Below are 11,069 nucleotides of genomic sequence, written 5' to 3'. Positions count from 1 at the left end.
GAAATTCTCAGCAGAGGAAAATTTGCTTTATAAAATTCACTGTGTCAAAGCTATGCATCTAGCATTATAGTTATTTCTTGCGATTTGGGTTATAAATAGTAGGTGCTCTAATTTTCAGTTTGCTCATTATTAGCCTGAAGGGATCATCTAATTGAATTCCTAAATGCTATTATATCTCTCAAAACTGAGGCTAATTTTATCTCTCTGATAAATACAGATAATATTTAACACACCCAGCTTAGAGAACTATATGCACCAGTTGACTCCTATTCTGTGTCCTTAAAAAAAAATATGCTTTTCAGCCCTGGCTGGTATGGCTCAGTAGTTGGAGCATCATCCTATGCACCAAAGTCGAGGGTTCAATTCCTGGTCAGGGCACATACCTAGGTTTCGAGTTTGATCCCAGTTGGGGTGCGTACAGGAGGCAACCAATCAATGTATCCTTCTCACATGAATGTTTCTCTCTTTTGCTCTCTCTCCCTCCTTGAAAAAAAAAATCAATAACAAAATACTTTCCTGTAGCAGTAATTAATTTATCATACCTTTGTAAAAGTGACATCTGATTATTCAAAGAAATATCTGATTTGAAACCATCACTAATTACTAGCCAACATTAACACAAAATAAAATAAAATTGAGAAAGAAAATAATAAACTCTCTCTCTTATATGCCAGCACTATTGCAAATACTTATTCAATTATTCTCAGCAAATACAAGGCCCTCTGTAGTAGATGTTCCATGAGTAATTGGCTCTGGAACTCTGACCTTTCAGTTTGTGACAGTGCAAAGAAACATCACATTCATATAGGGGAAGGCAGAAGGGCCTCTGGAAAGATCCAAGAAAGTGGACTTGGTAGTAATAAGATAACAACATTTATTGCATTCTCACTATGTACCAGGCTTCTCGTTTAATTCTTACAAGGGCTCAAAGAGCTGGCCATTCACATCCCCATTTTCTAATGAGGGCAATGGGGCTTGGTTGGTTTCTATAACTTGCCCAAGATTGGTGGTAGAACCAGGTCTCTCACCCAAGTCTGCTTCACTCTGACCTCCTGCTGAACGATAGCTCTAATGCTTCCCATTAGGGAGTAGAAGGGTCGGCCATAATTTCAATTCCATTCAGCAAATATTATTAGTCCTGGCCACACGCCCAGAGCCATGATAGGGCTGCTCTCTTCTAGGAATTTGTAATCTTATTTGAAATAATAATAGGATATAAGACAGTATATAATTCAATTCTAAATTGGATATTACCAAGAACCAAAATATTTGCAACAGAAAAAAATGTATATTTGCAAGAGAAAATATGTACTCTGGGTATTAAAAAATTCCAATACAAGCAGAATTTTATATCTTACTCATTCCTTGTTGACTCAACAAAGTGAATTGTATGCAAATGAAAATATAACCTGGGAGAAACCACTTGAATGGTTAGGGATGAAAATAAACCTCAGAATTAAGTAATGATAATATGAACTCTATGGCTCATTTTATCCATGGCATTCTCAATGAAGAACTCTAAGGAAAGAAAGTATTTTTCCCCCGGCACATACAAAGGGTCTAAAACATCCTCTAATTATATGGCAAATGGCAATGCATGCACACACACACACACACACACACACACACAAAATAATAGAGCATTGAAATAAAGAATCAAATCTTCGGGTTCTGGTGCCAGAACTTTCATTTATTAACTGTATGTATGATTTGGGGTAAGTGACCTGGTCTTTGAGATTATCAGCTTCCCCATTCATCAAATGGAAATGCAGTACCAATAAATGCACTATTTGAATTCACAATGATAACAGGCGACACATGTGAAAAGTGCTTTGGGAACTATAAAGCTGTAAGAGTTTTACAGTGAATCCCCATCATGTGTTATTCATCTTTATTGCCCTGTGTCTTGGACATGATCTGATGCAGCACAGGTGTTTAACAAATGTTAGTTGAACTTCATGGAACTGAAGCTCGGCTTATGTACAAAATAAACAGAGCTGGAGAAGTGTCTCCACAATGATGTTTGTACTAATTACGTGGCTCTCCCGAGCCCAGTTGTACCAGAGTACAGCAGGCCTCCGTCCTCATTTGGAGGACCTCCTGTTGGCTCCACCCTGCCTCGCTCTCCAAGGTGCTCTCTCAGCTGCCGCAGGCTGGAGTGAGACACCGGTCTGTACGCCTGGGCTTCTCAGAGCCTCTCCTTCAAGCTGGCATGTTGTGGGGAACATCCTGAGTAGAGACCTTTCGTTAGGAGTGATGATTAGCAATCTCAGTACACACTGCAGAGTACCCAAGGGGTTTTGAGCTGCAGGGAAAGGCAAAATAAATAAAATAATAATTGCTCTCTCCAGAGAACCGTTTTTGACGTGCTGCTGCTTGCCTCTTGCATTGTGATAGAAACGCCTGGTAGGAAACCAAGGACGGTTTCCTGGGAAGCTGTCGTACAGAAGACGTCAGGTACAAATCTAAACAAGTAGCTGGAGGATGAGTCTGCTCTTTGACATTTCCTTCTTTGCAGAAAAAGCGGGGCGATGGAAAGAAAATATGCTGTTGTGGCAGCTATCCACATTTACCTCAAAGTAGAATTTTTCATTGACTCATTTATATGTATTAAAACTATCTAGCCCTAGCCGGTTTGGCTCAGTGGATAGAGTGTCGGCCTGCGGACTCAAGGGTCCCAGGTTCGATTCCGGTCAGGGGCATGTACCTTGGTTGCGGGCACATCCCCAGTGGGGGGTGTGCAGGAGGCAGCTGATCTATGTTTCTGACTCTCTGACCCTCTCACTTCCTCTCTGTAAAAAATCAATAAAATATGTTTTTTTTTTTAAAACTATTGGACATCTAAATTCGTCTTTTCTAAATTCCCTTTGCTGGGAGGCACTGAGAATCTTAGTTATATTTTCACAAACAGAATATGTGTTGACTCAGTGAGTATCAAATGTGTTTGTTTGTAGGGTATGTCTGGGGTAAAACTGAGTGGTGGGCTCTCCAGACAGAGTCACCTTGATAACATCAATATAACCCAGCTTGGCAGGCCCAAAAACTTGATATTTTGGATGCCCCAGAGTCATCCTGATGCATGTGGAATGATTTATAATATAAACCAAAAGAATACCTACTTACCAATTTAAGGCAAAAATAAAGTGGATCAGAACTTGATATCAACCTAGTCATATTCTCAGCTTATCAGAAAGCTTTGGGAAGTCAAGTTGATAATAATAAATGTTCAGTGAGTGGGAAATACTAGGGAGAGTACAGTTATTTTGATTAGTTTAATGTTTAGTGGCATCAAACTATTATAGCATGACAGATCCATTGCCACAAATGAGGTTTGTCTGCCAATAAGACCACATTTTCAGGTTGGTTGGATATGGCACAGTCATTCCTGGGCAGAAGGTGCCAAGCAGTTATTCAATGAAATCTTAAGTTTATAAGAAATACAGAGGCATCATGATTCTGCCCCAATCAGAAAATTACTCTTTCTATTCAAGACACTCTCTTCTTTCATCAGTACCATAGCAGAAAATGAAAGGAAAAACAACATCAGAAATAAAGTAGAATGGTGATCGTGCAGAAGAGAGGCCAATGCACAGAGAACACGGAACTCTTACTAGAATGAGATATCAGAAAGCTGCAAAGCCACCTACAGAGAAAAGCCAGTCCCGAGAAGCAGGCACTTTGTAGAACCTCAATAAAGCATAATGATAAATATGTATATTGAAAGTAAACTGGATAATTTCATAAGCAAAAATTGAGTTCTGTGCAACCATTCTAATTTAAGAAAATTCCACCAAAGACAGTCATGAGACAAAAATGATGTAACATGCACAGGAGAGGATTAGCATAGTTTGTACACGGAGTATTTCCCACTCATCCTTTGGGCAATGTCACCCACACAAGGACCAGAACATTTACCAGCACTTCAAAGGCCCCACAGAGAAGGGGGACTACTGTACTAAGCTGGGACAGATTTTATGTTTATTGGCCATTTATGGATCCTCTTTTATGAATCTCTTGTTCATTTTGCTGATGAACTGTCTTTTTTTTTCTTATTGATTTGTAAGACTTCTTTATTCTGAATTTGTTTTTCATCATATATATTATGTATGCATAAATATATATCACTTAGTATCAAATGTGTTTGTTTGATGTATAATGTCTAATCACTGAGTTGTACACCTTAAACTAATATAATATTGTATATCAACTGTAATTGAAATATGAAAAATAATTTAAAGTAAATATAATATTTTATCCCACCCTGTGATTTGCCTTTTTACTCACTTTTGGTTAACAGAAGTTCTTAGTTTTAATACAATCAAGTTTATCACTTTTTTCTTTTGTGTGTGTGTGTGTGTGTGTGTGTGTGTGTGTGTGTGTGTGTGTGTGTGTGTATGGTATAGCAAAGGTGGAAATTTATTGTAGAAAAAGTGCAGATTCCCACATGGGAAAGGGGAAAGAATCTCACAGCACAGACTCCCACGTGGGGAGGGGAAAGAGTCCCCTGTTATTTCCTATTTTTTAAAGCATTGCCTACTCCAAGATCATGCAGCTGTTTTCCTGTAAACGCTTTATTGTTTTACTTGTTAATTTGTATCTCCAATCCATTTTGCTCTGGTCTGAATGTTTGTGTCTGCCCCCACCCCATTCACATATTGAAATACTTACCCCTAAGGTGATAGTATTAGGAGATGGAACATTTGAAAAAGATTCCTTGTCTCCTTCTACTATGTGAGGACTCAGCAGGAAGCAGTCCCTCAACAGACACCAGCGTTTATGGCATTTTTGTTATAGCAGCCCGAGTGGACTAAGACACATTTGAAATTGATTCTTGTGTGTGATGTGAGGTAGAAGTCATATGGATATCCACTTTGTTCCAGATGGCTATCCAGCTGACCCAATACAGTTTATTGAAAAGACCACCCTTTTCCTTCCTGCACTGTGTGGTCACTTTTGTCATAAATCATGTGCTTATATGTGTGTGGGTCTATTCATGGCACAGTTATCTGTTCTTGCACCCGTGCCACAGTTTTTATTATCAGCTTTATAGTAATAGCTCCTGATATCTCATGTGTTAGGTCTTCCATATCTGTTCCTCTTCAAGAATATCTTTGCTATTCTCGGCCTTTTGCATTTTCATATGAATTTTAGAATTGACTGTAAATTTTTTTGTTAAAAAATAAAAATACCCACAGCTTGGATTTTGATTGAGAGTGCATAGAAGTATGTGTTAATTTTTTTTTTCTGCAAAAGGCTTTATTGTTTCCATTTGGTCCAAGGCATGGGAGAGGGCTCCAGGGTGGTTAAAAGGATGCTAGTGGTTTCAGGGAGAGGCTCAGGCAAAAGCCAGACAACAGGGGATGCAGAGGGACCCCTTTAAGGCCTCTGGGCTCCAAAGGCTAGTCATTTCAAAGAGATACTTGCCCTGCCCAGCCCAGCCTTGGGGCTGGCCAGCCTGCGGAGGTGAGTCAGGTGTCACCCATCTCCTTGAGATTCATGCCCTCCAGAGCCACATGGTCACGGTCGAAATAGAAGGCCAGACAGAGGTAGGTGTGGGCGGCCCGCAGATGCAGGTTGGCCAGGCGGTTGACGGCAGCCTCCACCTCAGTAGAATAATTCTGACACTGGAGGGTGGTCAGAAGCTAGATGAAGGAGCAACTATTGTCCCTGGGTCTGTTCTGTCTAAACACTGTTGAAGCAAGAGACAGAATGGGGACTGCCGAGGGTACTGTGACAGAAGTGTGTATTAATATGAACAGAACTTACATCCTTGCAATATTGAGTCATCTGACCCATAATAATATTGTGTACTTTCATTTATTTGGTTATTTTTCATTTTTTTCCTCAATGATATTTTGTAATTTTCGGTAGATCTTGCAAAATTTTAATTAGATTTATTTCTAGGTGTGTGAGTTTGTGGGTGCTATTAAACATGTTTTATTTTCCATTTGTTTATTGCCAGTATATCCAAATATAGTCAACTCAGGTTGCTATAGCAAAATACCATAAACTGGGTGGCTTATAAACAACAGAAATTTATATCTCACAGCTCTGGAATCTGGGAAATCCAAGAGCAGGGTTTGGCAGATTTGGTATCTGATGAGTACCCCTTCTTCATTCACAGACAGAGGCTTTTTTTGTAAGAGCAGTAATCCCATTCATGAGAGCTCCACCCTCAAGAACTAATCATCCCCAAATGCTGCCTTTCCTAATACCGTCACACTGGGGGGCTGGATTTCAAAATACGAATTTTGGATGGCATACGAACATTCAATCTATGCAAATAATGTTAGTATATTAACTTTATATCCAGTGTCCTTCCTATATTCTCTTATTAGTTCTACAAATTTGCTTATAGATTCTTTGGAAATTTTCAATGTTCACAATCTTATTGCCTAGAAATGATAGGTGTGTTTTTTTCTTTCTTTCTTTCTTTTCAATCTCTATGACCTTTATTTCTTTCTCTTGCCTTTTGCACTGGCTAGAACTCCAGTTACAACGTTCAATAGCAGTGGTTGCAGCGTCTATTCTTGACTCAATCCCAATATGATGGGGACGTTTTCAATATTCTACCATTGAAGATGATGTTTGCTGTGGGTATTTTGCAGATATTCTTTATCACATTAAGGAAGTTCTGTTCTTAGTTGGTTAAAAGTTTTCATCACAAATGAATGTTGAATTAACTGAATACTTTTAGGCATTTAAGATGATCATGTGGTTTCACTCCTTCTCTGAATGGAATAAACAGAGTTTATGATTTTTGAATGTTAAACCACACTTGCACACCTATATTAAACTGCACTCAGTTTACTGTATCACTAGATTTGATTGCCCAAATAGTTTGTTAATGACTTTTTAATAAGATTTATGAGAAAGGTGGGTTTTCTATTTTCTTTCTCAGAATGCTTGTCAGATTTTTAAAACCAAATTTATGCTGCTTTTATTTATTGAAATGTCTGGAAAGCTTTGCTTCTTGAAGAATTATACAAGACAGGTGGCATTTTTCCTTCAATGTCTGAAAAAATTCACTGTTAAGTTCAGTGGACTTGGGCTTTGCTTTGGGAACAGATTTTTAAATAATACGTTCAAATTTTTGATACATACAGACTTATTAATATTTTCTTTTTTCTGCTGTCAGCTTTGGTAAGTTGTGTTTTTCAAAGAATTTGTTTATTTCATTCAAATTGCAAATTTATCTATATAATATTTTTAGAATACTTTAATTGTACATTCTATGGTAATATTCTCTCTTCTATTGCTTTTGTTGCTAATTTGTGTGGGGGTTTTTTCTACTTTTTATCAGTCTCTTTAGGTTTTATCAATGTTAATCTTTTCAAAGACACAACTTTTGGACTTATTGATTTATTTCTTTAGATTTTATTGCTGCTCTTTTTCTACCTTCTTGAGATCAACACTTACTGATTTTTTAAACTTTTTTCTTTTCTAATAAATGCATTTAAAACTATATATTTCAAAAAAAGGGACTACATATTTCCTTCCAAGCATTATTTTAGTTTTTCCTCATAAGCTTTGTAATGTATTTTTTAATTATTCAGTTTAAAATATGTTCTACTTTTTGTTGTTTTTTTTCTTTATCCCATGGAATATTTTAATTGTATTGTTTAATTTTTAAGCATTGGGGTTTTTTTCTAGATTTGTTATTGATCTCTAGCTTAATTCCAGGGTGGCCAGAGAAGATATTCTGAAAGATTTCAGTATTTTGAAATTGTTGAGACTTTCTGTATTATAATATATTGATTTTAATAAATGTTCACGAAAAGAATGAGAGTTGGTCATTAGCAAGTGCTATTTTATATGCATGACAATTAGATTAGATCTGTTAATTGTACTTTTAATATCTTCTATATCCTTACTGATTAATTTTTAATTTTTGACTTGTCCTACCAGCTATTGAGAAAGATATGCTAATGACTTTCACTGTGATTGCTGATTTGTACAATTTTTCTTTTTGTTCTGTCCATTTTTTGTTTAGTGTATTTTGAAGCAATGCTATTGGGTACATATAGATTTGAGATTATAATATCTTCTTATTGGATTATCCCATTTATAATTATGAACTCTGTCTTTTTATCTCTAATAAAATGTTTGCCTTAAAGTTCACATTGCCTGATATTGGTAGAGTTGCACAAACTTTTTTACCTGGCATATTTATCTTCCTTTTTATTTACATTAAACATTTCTTTATCATTATAGTTAAAGTATATAGTTGGGTTTGTTTTAATCTAGTCTGACTTCATATTTAGTTCACTATGTAATTACTTAATTGAGTTCTAGCTACCATCTTATTTTTCATTTCCTATTAGGCTCTTCTCTTTTATATTCCTATTTTCTATGTTCCTTTTCCTCCTTTTTGCCTCTTTTCGATTATTAAAATTTTTTATTATGTAATGTTTTTATTTAATAACTTGAAAATTATATATTAGTTTCTTATTCTGATAGTAGTTGTCCTAGAGATTACAACACATATCCTTGACTTATTACAGAATTGTACAAATTATTATTTTTACCACTCCTCTTATATTCTTAGATCCTTAAACCTTTTATGCTGTCTAACTCTCATGATTTTTGTGTTCTCTTGCTTTGCATTTTAGTCCTACATAGCTTTTCTACTACAAATTACATTACAATTATTGTTTTTTACAATCAGTAATGATTTATAAATGCCCATATATTTATCCTTTCCAATGTCTTTTTTCCTGTATTTTCTTAGGAAATAAACTTGAAACACAGCCACTCTGTAAGTTAAGTGCACTAGTTAAAATATATTTGAGATGAAATTTTAATTAAATAATCACCAAAAATAGGTTGTAAGTTTGTGTAAGACAACTTCAGTATCGAGGTCAGACAATAATACTGATTTTTCAATAAAGCACTGAATTTATTCAGTCAAATTCAAACACTTCCCATATGGTATTTGTAGTTTTCAAAGAGCATTAACATTCAACCTTCAGTTGATCCCAATAATAACTTGATGGATAAGCCAAAAGACAAAGAAGTAGGGATAATGGGAGGAAAGAGATTTTTCCACATTTATACACCTTACATTGAACTCAAGTCCCTCATGCCTAGCTCAGACCTCTGACTATATGTATCAACTAAAAATACCTAAAATAACTCGTGTTTATAAAGATAAAGGTACCTATAAAAAATGCATCCCTCAAAACATACAGTTTAATTCCATCTCCTTAAATGACCACCCTCTTTCTGCTTCTTATCACTCCTCATCACTAGATTTTTATTTTTTTAATTTTATTTTGTATATATTTTCTTTTTTATTTTTATACTAGAGGCCAAGCACGCGATTGAAATCGCGCAAGGAGGCACCCCGCGGGCTGCCGCAGGAATCAGGCCGGACCGCAGCCGGGACCCGCGCCTGACCTCCTTCCCAGGCTCCCCCTTCTCCCCTGCCTGTGTCCGCTCTGGGGTTGCCAGAGCCAGTGTGGTGGCTTGGCCAACCCCAGGCCCCCTCCCCGACCCCCTGCCTGTGTTCACTCCAGGCCGCTGGAGCTGCTGTGCCAGCTTGGGCAGGCTCCCCTGTCTCTGTCTTCTCTGTCTCCGCTCCTGGCCTCACCTGTGTGCACAACCTCCTCCTGTCGGGTTGTCCCATTACTTCTTTTTATATTAAGAGGTAATTTGCATGTTACCTCTTTATATATTAAGACCAGGGGCCCAGTGCACGAATTCGTGCACCTTGAAAGGAACTGTGGGCTGCGAGGCTGCAGTGGGCACAGAGGCAGGTGTCGGCCCATACTCTGTGTCCCTGCCCGGCCCCTCATGGTGGCCCCCGATTGCCCCTCAGGAGCAGGGGGAGGTGGAGAAGCCCTCAGGGGCAATCAGGGCTGGCAGCTGCTGCTTGTATCCACTGACGGCGCTGAGTGATCAGGACCGGCAGAGGGTGCGAGTGGCAGCTCTGGTGCCAGCAGCAGGTGCGAACACCAGGCGGACCGTGGTGCATGGGAGCAAAGAATTTTCAGTAGGCTTGCCCCGCCAGAGGCTTGCCCCGATGACAGTGACCAGCACAGTGCTCCGCCTTGGTCTGGCGCCGCTGCTCACCTGCTCCATCATCCCGCCATGGCTGACGCCCGCCACGTTCCATGCTCTGCCGCCTGCTGCTGACGCCTGCCAGGTTCCGCACACGCCTCCCGGTGGTCAGTGCATGTCATAGCAACCGGTTGTTTGGTTGTTTCGCCATTCGGTCTATTTGCATATTAGGGTTTTATATATATAGATATTTCAGAAAGGGAGAGAGAGAGAGAGAAAAACATCAATGATGAGAGAAAATCATTGATTGGCCATCTCTTGCACGCCCCACACTGGGGCTCGAGCTCACAATCCGGACATATGCCCTGACTGGGATCGAACTGTGCCCGAACCATGACCTCCTGGTTCATAGGTTGACGCTCAACCACTTAGCCACACTGGCTGAGCTATCAGATTTTTAAAAATCAAAGCATACATAAACATCTGCCTGTAGCAAACACAGTGAGTTTCCAGTCATGAGGAAACTCACATTAAAGTCAAGGCTGGTAATACACTGTTTATTTTAGTCTTTCTGCTTAGTTCTCCTTTTCAGGCACTGGACTGAACTTAGTTTTCAAAGCCAGAAATGATGATTGTTTATATATCTAAATTAATACTCTGCTCATAGAAATTTTTAGATACAATTGATTCCAAGATTATTTTGGGAATTTCTCACTGGTGAAATCTAGACTGTATTCAGGGGAAAGCCAACAAACACATTCTGCAAAGAGCCATCCTATATAATAAAGAGGAATATGCTAATTGATCCTCATTCCATCACAAAGATGGCGGTGCCCACAGCCAATAAGGAGGGGATATGCTAATTGACTGCCATGCCCTCAAAGATGGCAGTGCCCACAGACAATAAGGAGGGAATATGCTAATTGACTGCCACACCCTCAAAGATGGCGGCACCCACAGCCACAAGATGGTGGCACCCAGTCCCCTCAGCCCCCCCTCCCCGCCAGGACAGCAGGTGTGCAGCAAGGCAGGGTCTGCCCCCAGGCAGGCCTGGCCGCTCTGCAAGC

Source organism: Plecotus auritus, assembly GCF_963455305.1.
Source record: "Plecotus auritus genome assembly, chromosome: 3".
NCBI classification, from domain to species: domain Eukaryota; kingdom Metazoa; phylum Chordata; class Mammalia; order Chiroptera; family Vespertilionidae; genus Plecotus; species Plecotus auritus.
This window is presented reverse-complemented; position numbering follows the sequence as displayed.